Here is a 23,264-nt window from a genome sequence, read left to right as displayed (position 1 = left end):
TCACTTCTGCCTGCACCTGGGAGGGATAATAGATCCTAGTAGATGGTAGATCATAAGGAGTTGGTTGATAACAGGTCATTGAATCAAAGAACCTCAGAGCTGGAAGGAAATTTAGAATATCTGGCACAATCCCCCATTATACAGATGAGAAAAGTGAGGACCGAGTAGGAGAAGAGAAGTAGCTAGACTTGATCATAAATGAGGATCTCCCTAACTGTTCATGTTATAAGAGAGAATGGGCGGGTGGGCACACAGCTCTTCCTGGGCTCTTCTCCAACAGCATCAAGCCCTCCTCTTCCTGGTACCCTGCCTCACTCCCCGGGTTGCGAATGGACCAGTGGTTGTCAAGCTATAATATGAATAACTATCGCTAGGTTATGCTCCGTGTAGAAAGCTGCAACTCCACTAATCTCTTGGGTTTATGTAGGACTGGAGCCCAGCACTCTGCATTTGACAAAGATTCTGAGAACCACATTTGGGGAACATGGGTAGGGGCCATGGGAGTGGTCTAGGTCTATAAGGTAGATGGATAGAATGACCCCTAGGAGGCTCTGCCAGCCCAAGCCATCAGTGATTCCAGTTTGCAGGTAGGGTGGGGTGGGGAGTGACCTTTATTTCTCACCTCCAGGAGTTGTTGATGGGAAGGGTAGCCTCCTTCCCTTATTTCTTATTTCTTCCTTATTTCTTCCTCAGCCATCATAAAGGCAGAGCCTGGGGAACGGGAGGTTATCTTTAGGGGGATTAAAGACTCTTCCTTGAAAGGAAACAAATTCCTTACTAATTATGCAATTATTTTATTATGCAGCCTTGATGAAAAAAATACATATCACCACTCAAAGCCTAAAAAGAAGGCTGTAGCCAGGACTTATCCAATTTAATAAATCCTCTCTATCCTGTAATTATTTTCCGTATTCTCTTTAATACAAGTCTGTATGAGAGTGGGGGACTGTCTCCGCTTGGCTGTGGGACTTGGGGGGACAGGTCTTCCCCTTCCCACCTGCCACCCCACCTCAGCTGCCCTCTCCAAGTGGCTTCCAGGGCATATACACCAGTGTTCTACACCTACCTCACCCTCCACCTTCATCCTGTCATATTCCCAGGAGAAGGGGTGTGAGAGGGAGAGGTTGGGGGCCAGAGGAAAGGAGAAGGACAGGCTTTAAAGACAGGCTTCTAGAGTATGACTCCTTTAGTTGAATTTTGGCTTTGGAGCTGCCCCCCAGCAATGCCTCATCTTCCACCTGTGAACCTGCCCTGCCCTGAATTTTATACTATTCCCTCAGCCTTCCTTCCAACCAGCAGTCATAGCCCCATTCCCCAAACAGTTGGATGATAAAACGTGGACATGTTGCCCCTTCAAAGTTACAGACTTTGAGTCAGATGTGTTTGGGCTCAAAGTTTGGCTGAGCTAAGTACTGGCTTGTGCTTAAGCTGGGTCTCAGTTTCCTTATCTGTAAAGTGGAGATATTAATACCTTCCTCCTCAGGGATGTTGTGAGATCAAAAGGGCTCATGGACCTCAAGGATGTAGCACAGTGCTTGACACAGCTGGTATCTATCGAAGCAAGTTTCTTTCCGCACCCCTGCCCCATGCCACCTCCTTCAAGCCTTACAATGAACATTTGCAGGTGGCATTCATAATGGTAGGGGAGACACTGGGGCAGCAGAGCCTTTCTTGGCTCCCCTGAAGTTTCCTCACTTACTTTGTCCCCCGCCCCATAGTCTTGTGATGATGGGGCTCTAAGGAGGGCTTGGACTCCAGTGGGTGGGGTGGGTTGAGGTCTGGGGATCAAGAAGTTCCTGGAGAATCTTGTTTCTCTGTCCCTAAAAGAAGGGCTGGGCCAGGAGGAGCTCTCCGCTGGATGCCTTGTCCACCACCATCGCCATGGCGACTGCCTACAGCCTGACTTTCTCAGCATCCTGACTGAGGCAAAGCCAATCAGGCAGAATGGTGTCATGCCTGGATCCTGCTGGCCCTGTACCTTCCTGTCACGGGGTGATGGGTCAGGGTGAGACACTGCTGAGCCCCACCGTAGCCCCTGCCTCCCCATATTCGTTCTTTCACTGCACACTGGCTTGAGTCTGCATGCTAACTGACATCACCTCTAGGTGCCCCCTGGCCACGGCGTCCCAGCCAGGCCGCCTGGACTTCAAAGTCAGATGGACTCTATTAGAAGCCTACTTCTAGTATTCACTAGCGGTGTCACCTTGGGTTAGAGTTACGTAAACTTCCCAGACCTCAGTTTCTTCATCTGTAAGACGCATACCATCAGTAATAGAATCCACCTCCTGGGATTCTGTTAGCCTCTATTGTTGTGAGGCTCAGGTGAGGTGATGTATAGGAAAGGGTTTTGTTAAATTAAAAGCACTGAACACACATGGGAAGTTGGTGGCACCAGGTAAGCCCTGTTCGAGCATCTATTACAGGTCAATTTTTGTTTTAAACCCTGAACACACATTATTTCATCGGATTCAAAGCACTGTGAGGTAATGCTTAATTTCTTCATTGTCCCCATGAGGAAATGGGGGCTTAGAGGAGCTGAATCAATGCCTTGAGCTCACCTAGCAGGAAAGAGCCAGAACTCGAACTGTTATCAAGTCGTTCTCTGTAACAACCTGTAAGAGATCACTGTTCTTATTGACATAGATTCAAAAGGAAGTTTTTATTGAGCATTTCCTTATCGGGGGCTATAGGGAACACTAGAGCAGTACCTGACAGGGTCTTCCTTGACCTCAAGGAGCTTACATTCCATGACAAGCGAACCCCCATGACAAAAGCCTTGTACGGAGACATGCAGCCTGAGTTCAAAATGGGGCTGCTCTTCCTGGGTTGGAGTCTTTAAAGAAGGCTTCATGGAGGCTGGGGGGCTTGGGCTAGGCTTTAAAAGAGTGGGTAGGGTTTGAAGAAGCAGAGAATGTGGGTGGGCAATCCTAGTGGGGACTCGGACCATCTGGAGAGAGCCCTAGAAATGTGCTGAATGGTGGGGGAGGGGAGGAGGGGTTAAAAATTGGCCATGAATTATTTTCCACATGGATCTGCAGAGAGTTGGCTATTACTTGCACGAATCAGTTCAGTAGCAGATGCAAATGTGTACCCCAGTGTACTCAGACGTGCACCCCAATGCCCCCAGGTTGCCTCAGAGTCGTCTTGTTTTCTTTGGAAGCCGACAGCAGAGTAGGAACGAAATCGCTGGCTGCTGTGTCTGCTTCTTCTCTTTGGAGCAGCCCACCCAATGGCTCGCTCTTCAAACGTCAGGCTCAGCTTGATCAAATTTGACATCCTCCACCGCTGGGGTCAGAGGAGGTGGCATGTGTTCTGCTGGGTCCTGGCCCACGAAGCTGGAGTCCCCAGGGCTCTCAGAACAGGCTTCGGGCCTGGCTTCTTCCCCACCATCGGAAGATCCCATGGTGGGGTGAGCAGAGTCAGGCTCGGATGTTGCTGGTGAAACAACAATGGATTTGGATAATTTCAGGACCAGGCTGGGGGTGAGGGTGAAGATGATATGGGCAAGCTGTGGGTAGCCGGGAGTGGGGCACAGGGGGGATTGCATGTCCTGCACACGTGTGTGCACAGAGTACATGCTGGAGGAGACTGGGTGGTCTGAAAGCACATCTCCAGACCCTCTGCTCCTTCCTTTGCACCCATAGCTATGCCAGGCCAAGGGTCCTCAGGAGGGGAATTCCGCCTCCTCACTTGAATACTTTGTGTCATCTCCTAACAGGGCATGCATGCAGCCTGAGCTAGGTCTATCAGCTGTGTGTAAGAAGTCCTGAGTGTAGAGTATGTACTGTTTGGCAAGTTCCATAATCACAACATGGTCACTTAATTTGGTGTGACTCAGATGACCCCATTAATCAGGTTGGCCAACTTATTCCTTATGCCTTGAACTTCGGGCTACCTGGTCCCCATGCCCTTCTAGGCTCCTGGACAAGTGCCCTTTCAGATCGCTCTCCTTTCTTTGGGCATCTCCTTGAAGCCTTGGCTCTTCATGGTCCCTGGTTTCCATTCTAGGCTCTCCAATCAAGTGTCCTTGCCCACTGTGGCCCCTGCCCCCAAGCACACTCTAGGATTACTGCCTCTCCTTCCTTTCCCATTCCTGCATTTAGAGCCTTTGTCTTGGTTGAGAGGTTTTTCTCTCTTTCCCCTCCCTCTACCGTCTTCTTGAACCAGTCCCCCTTTCTTTTCTCCCACCGGTCCAGTCCTTCTCCTCCCTCATTTTGGTGGCCCAGCAAGGCCTTCCTGCCTTCTCTAGACTCTGAAACTTTGTCAAGGCTATCTTACTCCCCAACCCCCCGCCTCTTTTAAGTTTTCTTTATCTGGGGTCTCCATAAGAGCTCCTCTTGGAGACAGCTAGATTGATAAGCTAACCCCTTCCAGAATGTGACTACGTTACACCAGTGGTAACATGCTTATAATTTGGCATGGCCCTTCTAAAGCTGAGACTTAACCCATGAATTGGTGAGCACTCCAGCCAAAGTTTTAAAGCCATAAATTGAGACTCTTGGGAAGGACATGTCTCTGAAACAACTCGTATTTCAGGTGGTCTTCATCTCAGAGAAGTTTCCAGATTAGGTCTACCATCTTGGTGGCTCTGTTTCTCCTTTTGTCACTGAACTTTGGACTAGAACTAGGGTGCAGCCTCTAGGAACCAAGGGGTGTGGCCTGCATTGTTCACACCCACCTTCCCAAGGAGTAGCCAGAACTCCTGGCACATCCAGTTGTCCCTTCAGTTTCCTTTCTCTTTACCAATCACCTTCTTGGATGCTCCTGGCAGGGAGAAAGGATGGCTTATCAAACACCTAGGGTTGGATTCATAGACCTATCTAAACCTCCAAGGGTACAGGGGTCCTCTGTAAAAGGAAAAACATACCTTTTCTTTTTATGCTCCCATCCATTCATCTTTCTGTGGACCCCACCACGGTAGAAACCAAAGCCCCTCACCCCTCCTTTTCCGAGAAGACCATTTGTGTGTTTACAGGCATTCTGTTATTACCGTTATCGCTTCCAGTAAATTTTAAAGACATTGAAAAATGCAAGAGCCTATTTTATGGGAGCCTATTTTATGGCTATGGCTTTAAAACAAACAAAAATAGTAATTCCATTAGTAGTTGAAAAATCATAGGAGTACTGTATTTTTTAAAAATTTTTTTATTTTTGGCTGCTTTTGGGTCTTCTTTGCTGCACGCAGGCTTTTCTCTGGTTGCGACGAGCAGGGGCTACTCTTCATTGTAGGGTGCAGGCTTCTCATTGTGGTGGCTTCTCTTGTTGTGGAGCATGGGCTCTAGGCGCGTGGGCTTCAGTAGTTGTGGCACGTGGGGTTCAGTAGTTGTGGCTCCTGGGCTCTAGAGTGCAGGCTCAGTAGTTGTGGGACACAAGCTTAGTTGTTCTGCAGCGCGTTGGATCTTCCCGGACCAGGGCTCGAACCCGTGTCTCCTGCATTGGCAGGCGGATTCTTAACCACTGCGCCACCAGGGAAGCCCAGGAGTACTGTACCGTTGAGGATAAATTTACTGCTACGGTAACTGTGTGCCACAAAGATAATAAACCCAACTGAAGAGTGGTTGTTGGCAGGTGGGATAGACGGGAGACGACACGTTACACTTGCAGGGCCACCTGGGAACTGAGGTGGAGGATGTTTTAGTGTTCTAAGAACTGTGTGTGCTTCCCTGCACATGGAGAGTGCTGCGGGGGGAGGGGCTGAAACCAGACAGATCTGGGTTGAAATCCCTGCTCTGCCCATTTCTAGCTGTGGAAAGTGGAGCAGTTCATGTACCCTCACCAATAAAATGGGGATAATTTTAACAGGTTGCAAAGGTTCAACGTGACACAAGACGTACAGGTTCTCATAAATTGCTCAACTATAAATTCCACGAAGGCAGGACCCCTGTCCATCTTTTTCTCCACTTTATCCCTCGGGCTGCCTCCATGCCTCGCTTGTAATAGGTTTCTGATTGTAGCTATCATTGGTGTTCCATCACTGGTAGGTAATCAAAAGCCTTTGATCTAGTTAATCCCCCTGCCTTCTCTTCTACCTCAACCAGCAACCCGTCTCTCCCAATCCAGTGCCCTAGAGTCTACAGCATAACCAGTAGAGATCTACAGGGTAACCGGTTAGGAAATCAAAAGAAGGCTTGAGTAACAAAACCTAAAGGGCTTTCCTACCAACCCATGAGATTGATGAGCTATGAGTATGTATATTTTAACCTTTTGGCAAAACATTTCTGAAGCAAATTACAATACTTGATTTAATAGCAAGACTCCCAGACACAAGGTATGTCTCCGATAGACCAGAGATTTGTTGCTTGATTTATAGGAAATAGTTTTGGTATAAATGTTTATTACAGTCAAGTTCTCTTTAAAGGTGATATATGGCATTATTCTACATTAGCATGAAAAGTGGTGTCTCCGGATCTCCCAGATTGCTCCGGGTCACAGCTTCACATCTTCCATCCCTGGGAACCCTGCCCTCCACTATCTCAGTCTGCAGTACCTAGGGTGCTTTATCAACGTTATGTCTCAATTGTCACGTCTGCACAGCTCCTGTCAAGCATTAAAAGTTCTCAGTTTGCACTTTTTGGCATTGTAGATGACCTTCTGCTGTTTGGATTGTTAATTCTATTTCTCGGAGAGAGCTGAGCACAGTAGCCAACCAGGGAACCTCAGTTTCTCCACCTGTAAAATGAGAAACGAAGATAGCATGATCTCTGCCTCTACTTGGCCTCTTAAAAACAGGTTTCCTGCTCTATCTTCCTCTCTATCTCCAGGGCTGTGCATAATATCTGACTTTTGGCCATGTTCCCTCATCAGCTTTGGATGGAAGGAATGAGTGAATGGGAGATTGGGGGGAATAAAGATCTGTATAACATGTTTTCTAGACATTCAGAGAAGAGGATTCTATTAAATCTCAATGAAATCTCTTTTCCTCTTTCTTTCCCTTACGGGGCCCCCTTACCTTCAGATATGCCCAACTGATTTAGCTTCTAAACCCTGACACTGCTGTGAGCTTCCAGCTCCTGCCCCACACCTCCCCAGGCCGCCCCTCATTGTCTGCTTTTGAACCCCATCCCTCGTGCATGGAATTGGCAAACGCTATATAATTATATTGGAAATCACAGGTTCCCAGAGACTGGGGAATAATTATGCTTAATAGGAATAAAATGAATTTCCAGTTGCCCTCTTTGGGGTGGATGACAGTCCGACCCTATATTTACCTTGTAATGATATGGCAATTACCATCTAATAATTACCCTACTGGCTGGCACTTGCCCAGCCATTAATTGGTTAATGGCCATCATGCCATGCAGGGAATTGAGGAATATGCCTGTTCCTTAATTTCCGTATCTTAAAAATCTTCAGCAGGATGGGGGAGGCTCTTAGGAGACAGTCACGTGGGGAACCGGATGGAACAGTGCCGCCTGCCAAAGGATCAGGGTTCTTAGCTGAGGGTCTTTTCCCCAGGAAGGCAAATCCAGCCCTCCCGGGAGCGCTGGCAGGCGGAAAATACACAGGAGAGAAGTCCACTGAAGTCAGGATGACTCGCCTCATGCCCATCCTCATGGCAGTGGAAGGACCAGAGATGTTGGGGTGAGTAATAATTACAGACCAGATTAAATCCAATCGTGCCCCTTAAAGCTTAATTAAATCATTTACTCATCCAGTCTGTTTATTGAGCACACACAAAGTGGTGCACCTACAGCCTCCCTGGTGCACATCGACCTTGCTCTTGTCTGAACCTCTCCCTCGAGACCTTACTTGCTAACTCTGTCTTGTGTGGTCTCCTCATAGTTGCCAGAGTCTGTCGTGCCTTGAGAAGCTGATCGGGAGCTTTCTTAGGGCAACGTTTGTAGAAACAACCTTTATATTCTATTTATGACAAGTCCAGAGCAGGCACTCAAGATACAGGTTAAATGAATAATAGATGATTATGTAGAGGAAAAATGCGTGAGTTCGGGGGTCAGTGAGACCTGGGTTCAATTCCCAGCTTTGTCATTGATTAGTTGTAAGACCTTGGACAAATCCCTTAGCTTCTCTAAGACCCCCCAAATGGGAAAAATAATGATTAGTACAGAGTTCTTGTCACACAGTACATAGCTGACCCGAAAATGATTCTTAATATTATAATATGTACTATTTAGTATATTTGCTTATTGATGTGTATCATTGTATATACATATGAAGATATATATTTGGAAATTATATGCATGGATATATATGTGTATATGTATATATATATATCCATCCATATATGTATAGATGGATATACATATATACACACATATACATATGTATATATGTATATAAACAGGGTTGGCATTTTGCTCTCCTCTTTTTCATGGGAGCAGAGGTAATGGGCATTGGAGTCCTGAGTAACTGTGAATAAGCTTTGTGGTTAGTTTTTCTCTGACCTGTGGATGGATCAATACTCTGCCTCAATCTAGAGAATGTTGGAGATCATTCAAATCCCACTGAGGGAAAATTATACTGAAGGTGCCATGCAATGCAACTTTCACACGTTATTCCGTTTAATCCTCATATTAACTCTGCAAGAGGAAGAAATATTGTGAAAGACGGAATGCACTGGACAATTAAGGAGATGATTTTATTATGACAGTTTGCAATGGGGAAGATGTTCATTAATGAGGAGTGTCTCAAAGATACGGAAGGAGGGCTAGGGTTTTATGCGGGCAGGTAGACCAGGAGCCATCAGCAAATCTTATGTGAGTCATGAGGAAGGATGTAGGTGGGTCTTATCTCAGAATTAGAAGAGCAGGGTGGTCCTTTGAGGTTAGTCATGCCTAGGAACACAAAAGGGTGGTGGGATTTCTCAACCTTAGGGAGCACAGGGCTCAGATCAAGTTCAATGTTGTCAATATCATCTTGATGTTTGTAGTTGAGTAAATTAAAGATAATAGGAGAGGTTAAGAAACTTGTCCAACATTTCATCACAAGTTTGAAGTGGAGCAGTCTCAGAATCCCAGCCTGTCTGGCCCCAAATTTGCCATCTTGTTGCGGTTGCAATGGCCTTTTCTTCATTCACTGATTCATTCAATAAATACTCGTTAATACACTACTATGTGCTAGGAACTGTTCTAGGTGCTGGGAAACTTCAGTGAAGAGATACCAAGGGCCTCAACTTTTTGGAAGTTACATTTGAATGGAGTAGAGAGACATTGAACAACTTAATGAGTAAATAAAGAAGCTGATGGGGATTTAATGTGAGACGGGGATTAAGTGCTACAGAGGAAATAAAATGGGGTGATGTGATGGAGAGTGACTTCAAGTGGCAAGTCTTCTCTGAGGGGTAGCAGCTGAGAAGGAACCTACCGTGCCCACAGCTCAGGGATGTGGCTGTGAGAGGAGAACATTCCAGGAAGCGGGAACACCAAGTGCAGAGGCCTCGTGGGAATAAGCTTGGTTTCTCTGAGGAACAAGCAGAAGCCCTTGAGCAAAGGTGAATGACGGGGGAGAAGTGTAGACTGAGATCAGAAGTTTAGGAAAGAACCAGATCAGAAGGGACCTTGGAGGTCCTGATGAAGTGTTTGGATCTTATTTGAAGTACAATGGAGGAAGCCATCAGCAAGGGACAGAAACCACTGGACAGTATCAGGAGAATGCTCAGATTGTGAGCATTAGTGAAAAGCCAGGAAATGGTACCTCTGGCCCTCCTGCAGTTGAGCTAGCCTGTCAGTCATGTGCCATCCCTGCCCCTGGGCATGAACCTACTCACTGTGAGTATATGGAAAACATAGTTATCTTCTGACCTACAAACCAGGGACCTGTGCTTGGCCTCTTGCAGCTGGGCCTTTGCCAGCTTTGCGGACCATCTGACTCTGTATCTCATTATGAAACGTTGAAGTGTGCTTACCTCTATCATTTACCCTCATTTTGCCCTCTGCAGTGGATAGATCAGGAATATGACCCACCTCCTCCTTTGCACATGAGGAATCATAGGGGTTACATGGTGGGCCCAAGATCCTGCAGCTAGTTAACGAAGGAACTTAAACTGGAAACCTGTTTTGTGACTAACTGGGCTGAGTATCCCCGACCACCCCACCCCCACCTTGGTTACAGAGACTTCAGAACAGGCTTACCCAAGAGTGTCCAAGTGAGTCCTAAAGTCATTTAAAATAATAAATGGAACTCCCCGCTGGCTGTTCAGTATTTAGTGGTCTTTCAGGCCACTACCTACGAGCTATCAGCTGTGATCTACAGCCAGCATTACCTGCTATTAGCACTGCCCTCTATTAGCAACTATTATCACTTACCAACTATTAGCCACCATTAGCTACTATTATCACTAGCTCCTATTATCCATTATTAGCTACTCTTATCAACTACCCACTATCATCCACTATCAGCTTCTATTATCTTCAGCCATTATCCAGTATCTTCCATTTGTTATCTTTGATCTACTATCCGCTACTATCTATTATTTGCTATGTGCTACAATCTATCAGCTACATTTTTTTTTTTTTTATCAGCTACTTTTTTTTTTTTTTTTTTTTGTAGCACTCAATGCTGTTTTTACCCATAGTCGAACTTCTTTTTTTTTTTTTTTTTTTTCTTTTTTTTTTTTTTTTTTTTTTTTTTTTTTTTTTTGCAGTACGCGGGCCTCTCACTGTTGTGGCCTCTCCCGTTGCGGAGCACAGGCTCCGGACGCGCAGGCTCAGCGGCCATGGCTCACGGGCCCAGCCACTCTGCGGCATGTGGGATCTTCCCCGACCAGGGCACGAACCCGTGTCCCCTGCCTCGGTAGGCGGACTCTCAACCACTGTGCCACCAGGGAAGCCCCTATCAGCTACTTTTTATTCTGTACTATCTATAGTTACCCACCATCTAACAGCTACTATCTATTATTTCACAGCCATCAACTGTCACCTATCTATCATTCTCTATCTGTGCTTGATATCTAACCTCATACACAGTAATTAAGAGCCGTTAGAAATCTCAAACCAGAACTTTGCTTATAGATGTCCCACTGGGATGAGAGACCCATGTCTGCCATGTAAGTTTTGAGTGGCAGTATCCATGGTGGTTTCCTGTGTACTCACAGCCAGGATGCCATAGACCTTCTCTTACCTCTCCCAGCATCCCTAGCTGTGTTTCTGTGAGACTCCTGGATACCACATCACAGATGGGGTCGGGGAGTCAAAGGTCTACTCGGGGGACTGGAAGAGAGATACAACTTTAATGACACATATTTGGTTTGACCAATTAAAACCTGCATGAGGTAGAATGTCTGCTCCTGTGGGACTAAGAATTCAGAAATATCCCCATGGACTAGATGGATCCGAATGGACTGACTGGCCTGTCCCTCATCCCCAAATGCACACAGGACCCAGGTGTACCCAGACGGACGGACATCAGAGACAGGCTGGGGAGCTGAGAGGCAGCAAAAAGGTGAGGATGCTGGTTGCAGAAGGTCAAGAAGAGCCGGGAGAAGGGCAAGGGGGCTGACGGCATGCAAGTAGATGGGTGGAGGACTTCTTCCTGGGAGGCCTGGGTGCTGCCTGACCACAGGGTGCCTGTCTCAGGAGGCGGGTGGTTGTGTGGAAGGCCTGGATATGCAGTCCCATTGTGCAAGTTAAAGTCCTTGCTCCAGCTAGTCGTGGCGTGAGTGACCTTGAACGAGTCATTTTACTTTGGGGTATTCATGAAGGTAACGTGCGCACATGAAACAGGTTGCCGGGAGAAACGTTCCCAGGGACAGGGAGGGGGCAGAGTCCTGGCAGGCTCCACAGGAGCTCATCAGCTCAGAGGGACCCCCCTCTGGAGGAGGGGAAGGCTGGGTAAAGATTCATCAAGTGTCACAGCTGGAATGGTCATGAGAGAGTGTCTAGAATGGGATCTTCCAAACTGTGGGTCTTGACCCCTTAGGGAAGTGAAATCAAACAAAGTAATGGGCTGTGACCCGCATTAAAAAAAAAAAGAAACAGAGTGAAGTAGAAAAATAGTAGAGTACATATACATATGCATGTATAGCATGGATAAGCTTTGTTTTGTGGAAAGGAAAATATTTACACGTGCACTGGGTTACCAGAGAAAATGTTACTGTGAGTTGCGATGACATAAGTTTGAAATTCATCAACCTGGTCCAATCGTTCAATGGGGAGATCAAGGCTCAAAGAGGTTGAGTGCTGAGCCAGGGCAAACATATACCATCACTAAAAAAAAGATGAAGGCTAAGCCAGGGACAGGAACTTCCCCACCTCCGTCCCACCTCTTCAGGGGAAGGGGCTGAGTGCTGTGAGTTCAGGACCCACTCACTGAAACAGAGAAAGAAGAGGTCAAAGGAATGTCTAAATGACAAGTCAGAGATACCAGGACCGTTGTGCTAGCGACATGGAGGGTATTCTTGCATCCCGGGCAGCACTGTGGTTTACCCGAGGCTCCAGACAAGAGTCCAGCCCCAGCCGTGGCCCCAAGGGTATTATTAGCCTAATAGAAGCCATGACCAGCCTTCGGGACCTGTTGTGGATTTGAGTCCAACAAATCCTGTACTGCCAATTATATAGCCTGGGTCAGACATGCCATGTTAAATTTGTAAGCCTCAGTTTCTCCATATGTAAGTGGAAATGGCTACCTCATGAGTGTTTTTCTTTTTTTTAACAAGTATTTAAAAAAATAACCAAAAGGAAAGAGCTTGGCACTTGAATGTATTCAATAAATCCTTACCCCTGCCACCTCCCCTGCACCTCCCCACCCTCTACCAGTCCTTCTTGGTTCACAAAAGCTTCCATATTCATGATCTCATTGACTGTTTCAGCCAGCAAAGATAGTTCTTACCCAAATAGGTCAGTAAATACATTTAGTATTTACATTTATGCAGGCAAAGAGACCAATGTCCCTCACCAAGGCAGTGATGGCATACAGAGATCCCAGCAACAGACAGACTTAGAAGCCATACCTTCTTCCAGAAATTTCCAGTGTCCCTGAGGTCACTAGCAGTGTATGCCCTTGGGTCACCCTCTGAGACACTTTGAGGATGGGCAAAATGGAGGCCTGCTTTGGGGTAGCTGGGTCCCTCTTCCCTCTACCCTGAACTTGGCTTAGATTAAAACCACTGGCCAAGGCAGATCCACTTCCTTTCTTGTCCCATGAACCTAAGATGAATCTGGCTTGAAGGCCCATTGATGAGAGACATGATCAAAACCTGGAAGGACTTGATTGCTCTGGGGAAAAATAGTGTTTTTTTCACAATTTAAAAAAGTGCTTCTGTTGTCTCCCTCAAGATAAATTTCAGCTATTTACTTACTGTTTCCTCTATGAAAAAAGCATATGCATTCCCTGGGGGCGTCTTTCCTGCTTGATAACCTCATAACCAGACTGTAGACACATACATATCAAGATGCTTGTTATTGCACTTTCTTTCTCTCAGGTGTGAAGATAGATGGATGGGAATGGGCTTCATGTACTCGGAAGGCAGCCCAGGTCCTGCTTTTAGAACAGGCTAATTCCCACCTGAGTTCCCTGCCTGTTTGGAGGATGTTCTTCATTACACCGGCTGCAACCTCACATCCTGGCCCAGGAGCCCAGCCCTGGCCTTTCCTCCCCCTGCCCCCAGGGAACAGGCTGCAGACAGAGGTTAATATGGCTGTACCCGGAGGCTAGGGACCCTCTGGGTTGGCCTGGCTTTGTATAATTTGTCTTGTGCCTTCTGAATATGTTTGCACATGTCCTATTTTCTGGTTGGAAATCATGGGTACTGAGGCCAACCTTCCCTCTTGCCAAATTCGCTCCCTAGTCTCACCTCTGTCAGTGAGCACGCCCCAGAAAAGATGCCTTTCTCTCTCTGGGAAGATCTGACCAATCTTTCCAATGTTATAGGCTCCTGAAATAAAATCAAATTCTATACTTAATTGGTACAACGAGGAGCCCAGCTAGTTCTCCACGGATGTGAGTTCTCAAAGCACGCCCTGCCTTGGCAGGGTTCCACAGCCCCACCGTGCGGAGTTCTTCTTCTTCTCTTTCTCCCTAGCTTTATTGACGTATAATTTACACGCCATATACTTCACTCCGTTTGAGTGTACAATTCAATGATTTTTAGTATATTTACAGAGTCGTGCTACTAGCAGCACAATCTAATTTTAGAACATGTTAATTACCCCGTAAAAGAAAACCTGTACTCTTAGCCATCACCTCCCAACCCCCAACCCCCTCCTCCCACCTCTAGGCAGCCACTAATCTGCTTTCTGTCGTTATAGATTTGCCCACTCTGAATATTTCCTTTAAATAGAATCATACAATATGTAGTCCTTTGTGACTGCCTTCTTTGATTTAGCATAAAATTGTTGAGGTTCGTCCATGTTGTAACATATATAAGTTCTTTCTTCCTTAGTATTTATTATTATTATCCTTATTTATTTTGTTTTTCCCTTCACCTATTAATGAACATTTGGGTTATTTCCACTTTTTGGCTATTAAGGATAATGGGAGGGGGTAGAGAGAAGGGAACCCTCCTACACTGTTGGTGGGAATGTAAATTGGTGCAGCCACTATGCAGAACAGTATGAAGGTTCCCTAAAAAACTAGAAATAGAGTTACCATATGATTCAGCAATCCCACTCCTAGGCATATACCCAGAAAAGACGAAAACTCTAATTTGAAAAGATACATGCACCCCAGTGTTCATAGCAGCACTATTTACAATAGCCAAGACATGGAAGCAACCTAAGTGTCCATCAACACGTGAAAGGATAAAGAAGATGTGGTGTATATACATAGCGGAATATTACTCAGCCATAAAAAAGAATGAAATAATGCCATTTGCAGCAACATGGATGGACCTAGAGATTATCATACTAAGTGAAGTAAGTCAGAGAAAGATAAATATCATATGATATCACTTACATGTGGAATCTAAAAAAATGATACAAATGAACTTATTTACAAAACAGAAACAGACTCCCAGACATAGAAAACAACTTTAGGGTTACCAAAGGGGAAGGAGGGGGTAGGGATAAATTAGGAGCTGGGGATTAAAGACACACACTACTATATATAAAACAGATAAACAACAAGGACCTACTGTACAGCACAGGGAACTATATTCAATATCTTGTAATAACCTATAATGGAAAAGAATCTGAAAAAGAATATCTATATGTATATATATACACATATATATATCTGAATCACCTTGCTGTATACCTGAAACTAACACAACATTGTAAGTCAACTATATGTCAATAAAAAAAAGAGTAATGTTGTCACAGATATTCACATACGATCTCTGCGTGAGCATATGCCTTCATTTCACATGCGTAGATACTTAGGAGTGGGCTTGCTGGTCCATATATTTATATGCTCTATATTTACATTTATCATATACTCTATATTAAACATTTTAAGAAAATGCCAAGCTATTTCACACTATCTTACATTCCCACCAGCAATGTATGGCTTTCCAGTTTCTCCACATCCTCTCCAAAACCTGTTATAGTATGTCTTTCCAATTATAGCCATCCTAGTGGGTGTAAAGTAGTATCTTATTATGGTACAGTTGGCTCTGTGTATCTGCTGGTTCCATATCTGTGGATACAGAAGGCTGACTGTACTATGCCATTTTATATAAGAGACTTGAGCATCCTCGGATTTTGGTATCCACAGAGGTTCTGGAACCAATCCCCCTTGCATACAGAGGGATGACTGTATTGATTTGCATTTCCCTAATTGCTAATGATGTTGAGCATTCTTTCTCGTACTTACTGACCATTCGGGTATCTTTGGTGAAATGTCTATTTAAATCTTTTGCCCATTTTTATATTGGATTATTAGTCTTAGTATTGAGCTGGAGTAATTCTTCGTGTATTCCGGCGTATTAGTTTTATATTGCTGCTGTAAAAATTACCACAAATTTAGTGGCTTAAAGCAACAGAAATTTATCATTTAATACTTCCATAGGTCCGAAGTTTGATACAGCTTTCATTGAGCTAAAATCAGTGTGTTGGCAGGCTCTAAGGGATAATCTATTTCCTTGTCTTTCTGGCTTCTAGAGGTTATCTGCATTTCTTGGCTTGCGGCCCCCTTCCTCTGCCTTCAAAGCCAGCAACAGGTCATCTCTTTGGCCATTCTTCCACTCTCACATCTTTTTCTGACCACAACCTAGAAATAGTCTCTGATGTTAAGGAATCATGTAATTAGATTGAGATCACCTGGATAATCCAGGATAATCTCACCATCTAAAGTCCTTAACCTTAATCACATCTGCCAAGTTTCCTTTGTCACGTAAGGTTACATATACACATGGTCTAGGGTTCAGGACGTGAGCATATTTGGCTGGTCATAATTCTGCTTACCACGTAGGGACACAATCCCTTGTCAGATATATGATTTGTAAATATATTTACATATTTTCTCCCAATCTGTGGTTTGTCTTTTCATTTTCTTGGTGTTTTTTGAAGAGGAAAAGTTTTTAATTTTGATGAAGTCCAACTTATCAATTTGTTTTTTCATCATTTGCACTTTTGATGTCATATCTAAGAAATCATTTCCTAACTCAAGGTCAGAAAGATTTACTCCCGTGATCTCTTCTAAGAGTTTTTACAGTTTTAGTTCTTACGTTTATATCTATGATGGCTTTTGATTTAATTTTTGGGTTACTGTGTGAGTTAATGGCACAGATTTATCCTTTTATACCTGCATGTCCAATTGTCTCAACGTCATTTGTTGAAGAATCTATTCTTTCCCCCATTGAATTATCTTGGCACCTTTGCCAAAATCAATTGACCATGACTGTAGAGGTTTATTTCTGAACTCTCAGTTCTATTCCAAAGATCTATGTCTACCTTTATGCCTGTACCACACTGTCTTGATTACTGTAGTCATGTATTAAGTTTTGAAGTTGGTAAATGTAAATCCTCTTTGTTCTTTTTCAAGATTGGTTTGGTTATTTTGAGCCTGTGTATTTTCATATGAATTCAATACATCGTATCCCCGGTTCCTTTGTCTGTTTCCCATAGAGAAGGACTTTGGATGTATCCATCTTATCCATCACCCAACACATTAAAGGTTCCTAGGAAATAGGACTCTATTGTAGTCTTTAGTGTAGACCCCCAGGGAAGACCCTGCGAATTCTCAGCAGTAGTGTTTGTGACCTGGCAAAATGGAGATCCCTCTGAGAGATGAAGAAGAGGCCAGCTCAGGTCTGTAGGATTAAGTGTCAAATCTTTCATCCTGGGTCCCTTTTTCACAACCTAAAGTGAGGAATTGTACTCCCACTGTCTATTCCTTTGCTTCATTTCGAGCTATACTTGCTGTATACCATTGGTAGTGCTTGGAGCCAGATTCATTCACTCATTCATTCATCATATGCTCAATGCCTGGGATGCGTCTTTTATTTCAGGGGATGAGAGGAAAAGTAAACATAAATTGTGGTGAAGCCAATAGTCAGTCTTTTGTAGTGGCAACTAAATTCAATCTTAATAGGTCCTGTTGCTTTGGGCCATGGATTATTAAAGCTAGAGAAACTGTCTTTGAGCCTAGAACAGGGTCTGTAAACTTCTATTCCCAGTCAACCAGTCCCGGCTTCCATGCTCTACTTTTCATGTACTCTGGGGCAGTTGGAAACCTCAGATTGGGGTGAGAAAGGCCCTCTAAGTATTCTGGCTTACAGCGACATTTCAGCCAGGGAAGTGATATTATCCTTTCCCTAGGCAGACAATACTTCACAGGAGTATTCGAGAGACACCTGGGGGATTAGGCTTCTTCTGGGTCTTAATCTGTTTTCTGCTGAGTAGTTTCTTACTTCCTGCTTCAACTTGTAGGAAATTGAGCTTGAAGTAGAGAATGTGGCTTCTCCAGCTCCTCAAGGATAATTGTTAATAGCCAGACTCCTGGGGAATGTATACTGCAGACCACAAGCTAAAAAGGGCCTCTCTTAGCACATCCGTATTTTCTTCTCTAGAGCTGTTTTCAGATGAGCCTGTTGTAAGCCTTCGTGAAGGCTTCAAAAGTCAGCCTTCACTCTATAATATTTTGAATTTTTGCTAACAAATTCTGGGGTGCTGAAAACTTGGCAAATCGATGGTATGAGTCCTAAGACAAAAAATAAGGTCATCACTTAATCAGCTATCTGCAACCTCAGAACAAGGGTTACCAACCTCTTGGCCCAGGATAGTAGGACTCTCATTGCCCAGCACTTTACTTCCTCAGCCCCGTCAGTTGCAGTTAACATACCCCTGCTGGTGCCTCATTCTATGTGTGTTGCAAGACATACATAGAAGTTGAACCAGCTTGAACAATTCAGAAGATCTATTGCTTACCAAACTGTGAAGTCTAGAGGTGATGGAAGACTTCAGGCATGGCTCAACCCAAGAGCTCAACACTATCTATTCCTAAAACTTTCCAGTTCTCTGATCGACCAGCCATGGTCTAGGCTTCCCCACAAGCCTGGATTCCTATACAGCTACAAGAGAGCTGTAGTCTTAAGGTGTCATAGGCCCTGTGCCTGGAGAGCTTTAAAAACTAATAATGCCTGAATCCTTCCCCCAGAGATTCTGATTTAATTGGTCTGGTATGTGCTTCCAAAGTTAAGAATCAAGACTAATCTGAGAAACGAAGAAAATATAAGAAGTGTAATTCTACAGCAACTGGTACTGACAGTCAGAAGTTTGGGATTTACTGTGTTTCATTGATAAGCTGCCATTGATATAATGATCACTTTATGTACCGCTAAGAAAGAAAGAAATGCTGCCATTTAAACTACGACCTTCCACCAATTGTCATCTGTATCCTGATTTCAGAGATAAAATGTGAGAATAAAACTACCTTATTTCATGAATCCATGAAATAAGGTATGTATCTGGAGGAGAATTGCCTTTTAAATTAGTCATTTTGGGAGGAGTAATTTTATACAGATTCCTTCGAAGTTACTTCATTCAGGACACCTGTGGAATGTTTTCCTTTGCCTTCAGAATCCATTTTCTATCTATACAAGAAAATCATAGAGTGTTGGACCTGGAGGAGACCTTAGAGGCCATTCAGACCAACCCCCAGATCTATTTAATTATAGTTACACCTTGTTTTAGACTAAAAATGGTGTTTCCCAGCCTTAATCTCTCACTCTATTCACCATTCTTCGCTCTGGATAGCTTTGGGTTGTTTCCAACAAGCAAATCCACACTCCTAGGATGAAGATTTGCCACCAATGAGGCTATTTAAAGTAACGTGCAATAGGTCCTTCTGACAGTTCCCAGAATGGGAACTGAAGGATGGGGTAAGAAATGGAACCACCTTTGGAAGAAGGTCTTATTTTCACTTCGATGTTTGTGTTGTCAAGATCAGTCACATGGCCAAGCTTCGTTCCACAGAGTGAAGATGCTAGGAATGGGATTTCTGGGCACTCAGAACAACGTCTGCTCCGTACTTCTGGTTCTTCCTCAAATACAGGAAACCCAATGGTGACTGAAGTGGAAGACCTTGAACAAAGGGCCATCTGGTGTATGGGAGATAGCTTGCAACCCCATCAGAAGGAAACCAGCAAGGATGACTTTTTCTATTTTGCTGAGAGTGAAATTAAGACCTGGACAGAGTAGGCTGGGTCAAGGTCACAGTAGATTGGAGTTAAGCCCAAGGCAGCACAAGGGCTCTTGTCTCCCCAGCCAGGGCTCTCCCAACCAGCCTGTGCTACTCCCCTCCTTAACACCTCACAGCACTTATGCAGCTCACGGTTTGGGGAGGGGCTGTAGGTAGAAATCAGGCAGCAGGCCAAGGAAGGGGGTTGTCAGCCTTCCAGTTGCAGCATCGTCAGCCTGCCAGTTGGTCCATGCTGATCGGGAGTGTCTATAGCTCCAGCACAGAGCACCCATCCCGCATCAAAGGGGAATTAAAGCCTTGCCCTGGGGTATCCAGGCAGCCATTCAAATTAATTACTTTTTCCCATCTGTAATGTGGGCAAGATGATGAACTGGGATATAATGGTTGATGATGGGGCTGAGGGCTGAGCAATGATTTATGCAGATCCACACCTGAGGAAAATGGGCTAGGGGCAGCGCTTATGAAAACTTTTCACAATAGTGTGGGAAGGCAAGAGGAGAGAAGAAGAGAGCTCTGAGAGGGGCAACAGTCTCTCCATCCAACACAGTGCTGGCTTGGGCCAGCTGCTCCCTTCTCTTACCCAGGCTCCCCCCTCCCCCCTGATGATCAGCATCACCATCATCACCATCCTTTTCTTCATCCTAGAAGGACATATTGTCTTAACGTTGGTAATAAGCCACCTTAATCTGCATTCCCAATAAACTTCCAGGTAATGATGTTGCTGCCACTCTGGGGACCACGCTTTGAGTGGCATTGGTCCAGGACAGCGGTTCTCAAGGTGTGGTCCCCAGGCCAGCATCACTGGCATTAACTGGGAACTTGTTAGAAATGTTAATTCTCAGGGCAAGGCCCTGGAATCTGTGTTTTAATAAGCCCTCCAGTTGGTCCAATACAAGCTATGTGGTGCTCTAGTGGTTTTTCAGGCTTGGCTAAGCTTTAGAATCATCTGGTGCGTTTTAAAAACTACTGGTGACCCCCATACCACCAATCAACTCCAGATCTCTGGGCTTGCTTGGGCAAGTATACTTTTAAAATGTTTTCCAAGTGATTCTTTTTTTTTTAAATTTATTTATTTAATTTATTTATTTTTGGCTGCATTGGGTCTTTGTTGCTGCACGCAGGTTTTCTCTAGTTGTGGCGAGCAGGGGCTGCTCTTCGTTGCGGTGCACAGGCTTCTCATCACCGTGGCTTCTCTTGTTGCGGAGAACGGGCTCTAGGTGTGCGGGCTTCAGTAGTTGTGGCATGCAGGCTCAGTAGTTGTGGTGCATGGGCTATTTTGCTCCGCGGCACGTGGGATCTTCCTGGACCGGGGATTGAATACGTGCCCCCTGCATTGGCAGGTGGATTCTTAACCACTGTGCCACCAGGGCAAATCCCCCAAGTGATTCTGATGCACTGTGGAGGTTGAAACTTCAGGGAACAAGTATGACAGCTTACAGATTAGAAACATGTTCGGAGAAGGAAAGAGGCTTGTCAGGGTCACACAGCTGATGCAAGCCTTCCCAGAGCCCCTAGCTCCCTCCCCCTGAAGTTGCTAGTGTTTCTGGACATGTGGGGGGCTCAGCGGCCCCTGGCATGCACCCACGTGTGTGTACATCCCAGTGAGCCCTTGTCCACCTTTAACTACTTCCTTCAGGACAGCGAGTCACTCCTGCGTGTCCAGTCAGGCAGCGCCTGCCCTTGCTGTCGACACAAGGACCGGTTTCTCTGGACTATGTGCTCTTCAGCCCTGCCTTCCTATGTGTGGATAAAACACCATGAAGAAGGGGGTCCTGCCTGCTGGACCATTACTCTGCTTACTGGCTTCCTTGAGCCCCAGCTGAGGTCCTGGGAAGTGGGGCTGGCAGGGGACAGGCCCTGGCAATTCATTCTGCAGTTCCCCAAAGCCAGTTCTTTCTCTTAGTGTCAGGCTGGGATATCCTCCCCATTTCTCTGGTGGAGGCACTGAGGCTGGGAGTGGCCCACTCCTCTTAGCTCTCACTGCCCTCACCTGATGCTCCAGGAGGTTGTGGCTTCACTCATGCCCAACATCACCTGTCTCAGCAGACGTCGCACAGGGCCTGAAGCAGCACAGTGGGGAAGGGGGGCAGAACTGGGAGTCCGGGCATATGGGATCCTGAAAAGGCAACACTCAGTTGACTGAAGTTAATCTCCAAAACCAAAGTGCTCCCAAATTGTTTCTGTTCAGATTTAAAAGGAGTCACAGTGTTGTTGGTCATTTTCCCCCAAACAATAGCTGATTAGGCTCCTTAATTACGTCGAATTTAGCCTTATATTAAAATGAGCTCCCTGGGCTTCCCTGGTGGCGCAGTGGTTAAGAATCCGCCTGCCAATGCAGGGGACGCGGGTTCGAGGCTTGGTCCGGGAAGATCCCAGATGCCGCAGAGCAACTAAGCCTGTGCACCACAGCTACTGAGCCTGTGCTCTAGAGCCCGCCAGCCACAACTACTGAAGCCTGTGCGCCTAGAGCCTGTGCTTCGCAACAAGAGAAGCCATTGCAATGAGAAGCCTGTGCACCTCAACGAAGAGTAGCCCCCGCTCGCCACAACTAGAGAAAGCCCGTGCACAGCAGCAAAGACCCTAAATTAAAAAAAATAAAAAATAAAATGGGCTCCCTGAGCTTGCCCAGGGAGCAGGGATGGTGGCTTGTGGGCATTTTAAATGACAAGAAGAAGCCAGTGCAGGTCTCAACATTTGCCATGAGTCATGCAGCAACGCGTTACCCACGGCTTACCCAGTCAGTTCTGGGCCTGAAGCGTGCGTGTGTGTGTGTGGGTGTGTGTGTGTGTGCGTGTGTAGCAGTTACTCGGTCCGTCTGCCTGCCCCTCACTAATGTTTGGTGCCAGTGCCGTGAAGGCAGCTGGTTTCCTAGCATCCACTGCCTGGCAGATGGGCCTTGACCTTTGTAGCAACTAGCGCGGCGTTAGGTGAACAGGAGCCCCTGCCCCTTCCACTCGCCTGCTCCTGCTGACAGAGAGTTCTATTTTTTTTTTTGCGGTACGCGGGCCTCTCACTGCTCTGGCCTCTCCCGTTGCGGAGCACAGGCTCCGGACGCGCAGGCTCAGCGGTCACGGCTCACGGGCCCAGCCGCTCCGCGGCATGTGGGATCTTCCCGGACCGGGGCACGAACCCATGTCCCCTGCATCGGCAGGCAGACTCTCAACTACTGTGCCACCAGGGAAGCCCCGAGTTCTATTTTTGACAGGCCTGGGCCAGGGAGACTGGGAGAGTTGATAGTGGGGGCAGAAGAGAGGGCACCTGCTTGAATTTGGGGTGGGAGGCTGATGGTGCCTAGAAGCGTGGCCTCTCATCCCAGCCAGATTGGGACTGTCCGCAGGAAGCAAGGGACCCCCTCCGCAGGCCCCACCAAGCAGCTCTGAGGTTGCAGTGGGGTGGCCAAGGTGGGCAGGAGGAAGGGGCAAGACAGACAGATCAGTTCCACAGCCACACTCTTTATCTTGTGACTGTGAAGGAGCCAGATGTCTCCTGATGGCGGGGCCCAGCTCTAGCAGGAGGGCCAGGCCCAACCCCAGGCCCCCGGTTAGTCTGATGGATGGCTCTAGTGCTACTAATGTGGTTAGGGCAGGCGGTGGCCTGCGGGGCTGGGGGCTGAGACAGGCCACTACAGGCCCTGCTGTAATCACATTTGCCTGTACACAGAAGGGGCCCAGATTACCCACCCAGAACCCCAGAGGACATTAGTTAAAGTCATTCAGAAGTATTTTCTGTAT

Source organism: Neophocaena asiaeorientalis, unplaced genomic scaffold (genome assembly GCF_003031525.2).
Source record: "Neophocaena asiaeorientalis asiaeorientalis breed wild unplaced genomic scaffold, Neophocaena_asiaeorientalis_V1.1 scaffold479, whole genome shotgun sequence".
In the NCBI taxonomy this organism is placed as follows: Eukaryota; Metazoa; Chordata; class Mammalia; order Artiodactyla; family Phocoenidae; genus Neophocaena; species Neophocaena asiaeorientalis.
Note: the sequence above shows the minus strand (reverse complement) of the source record.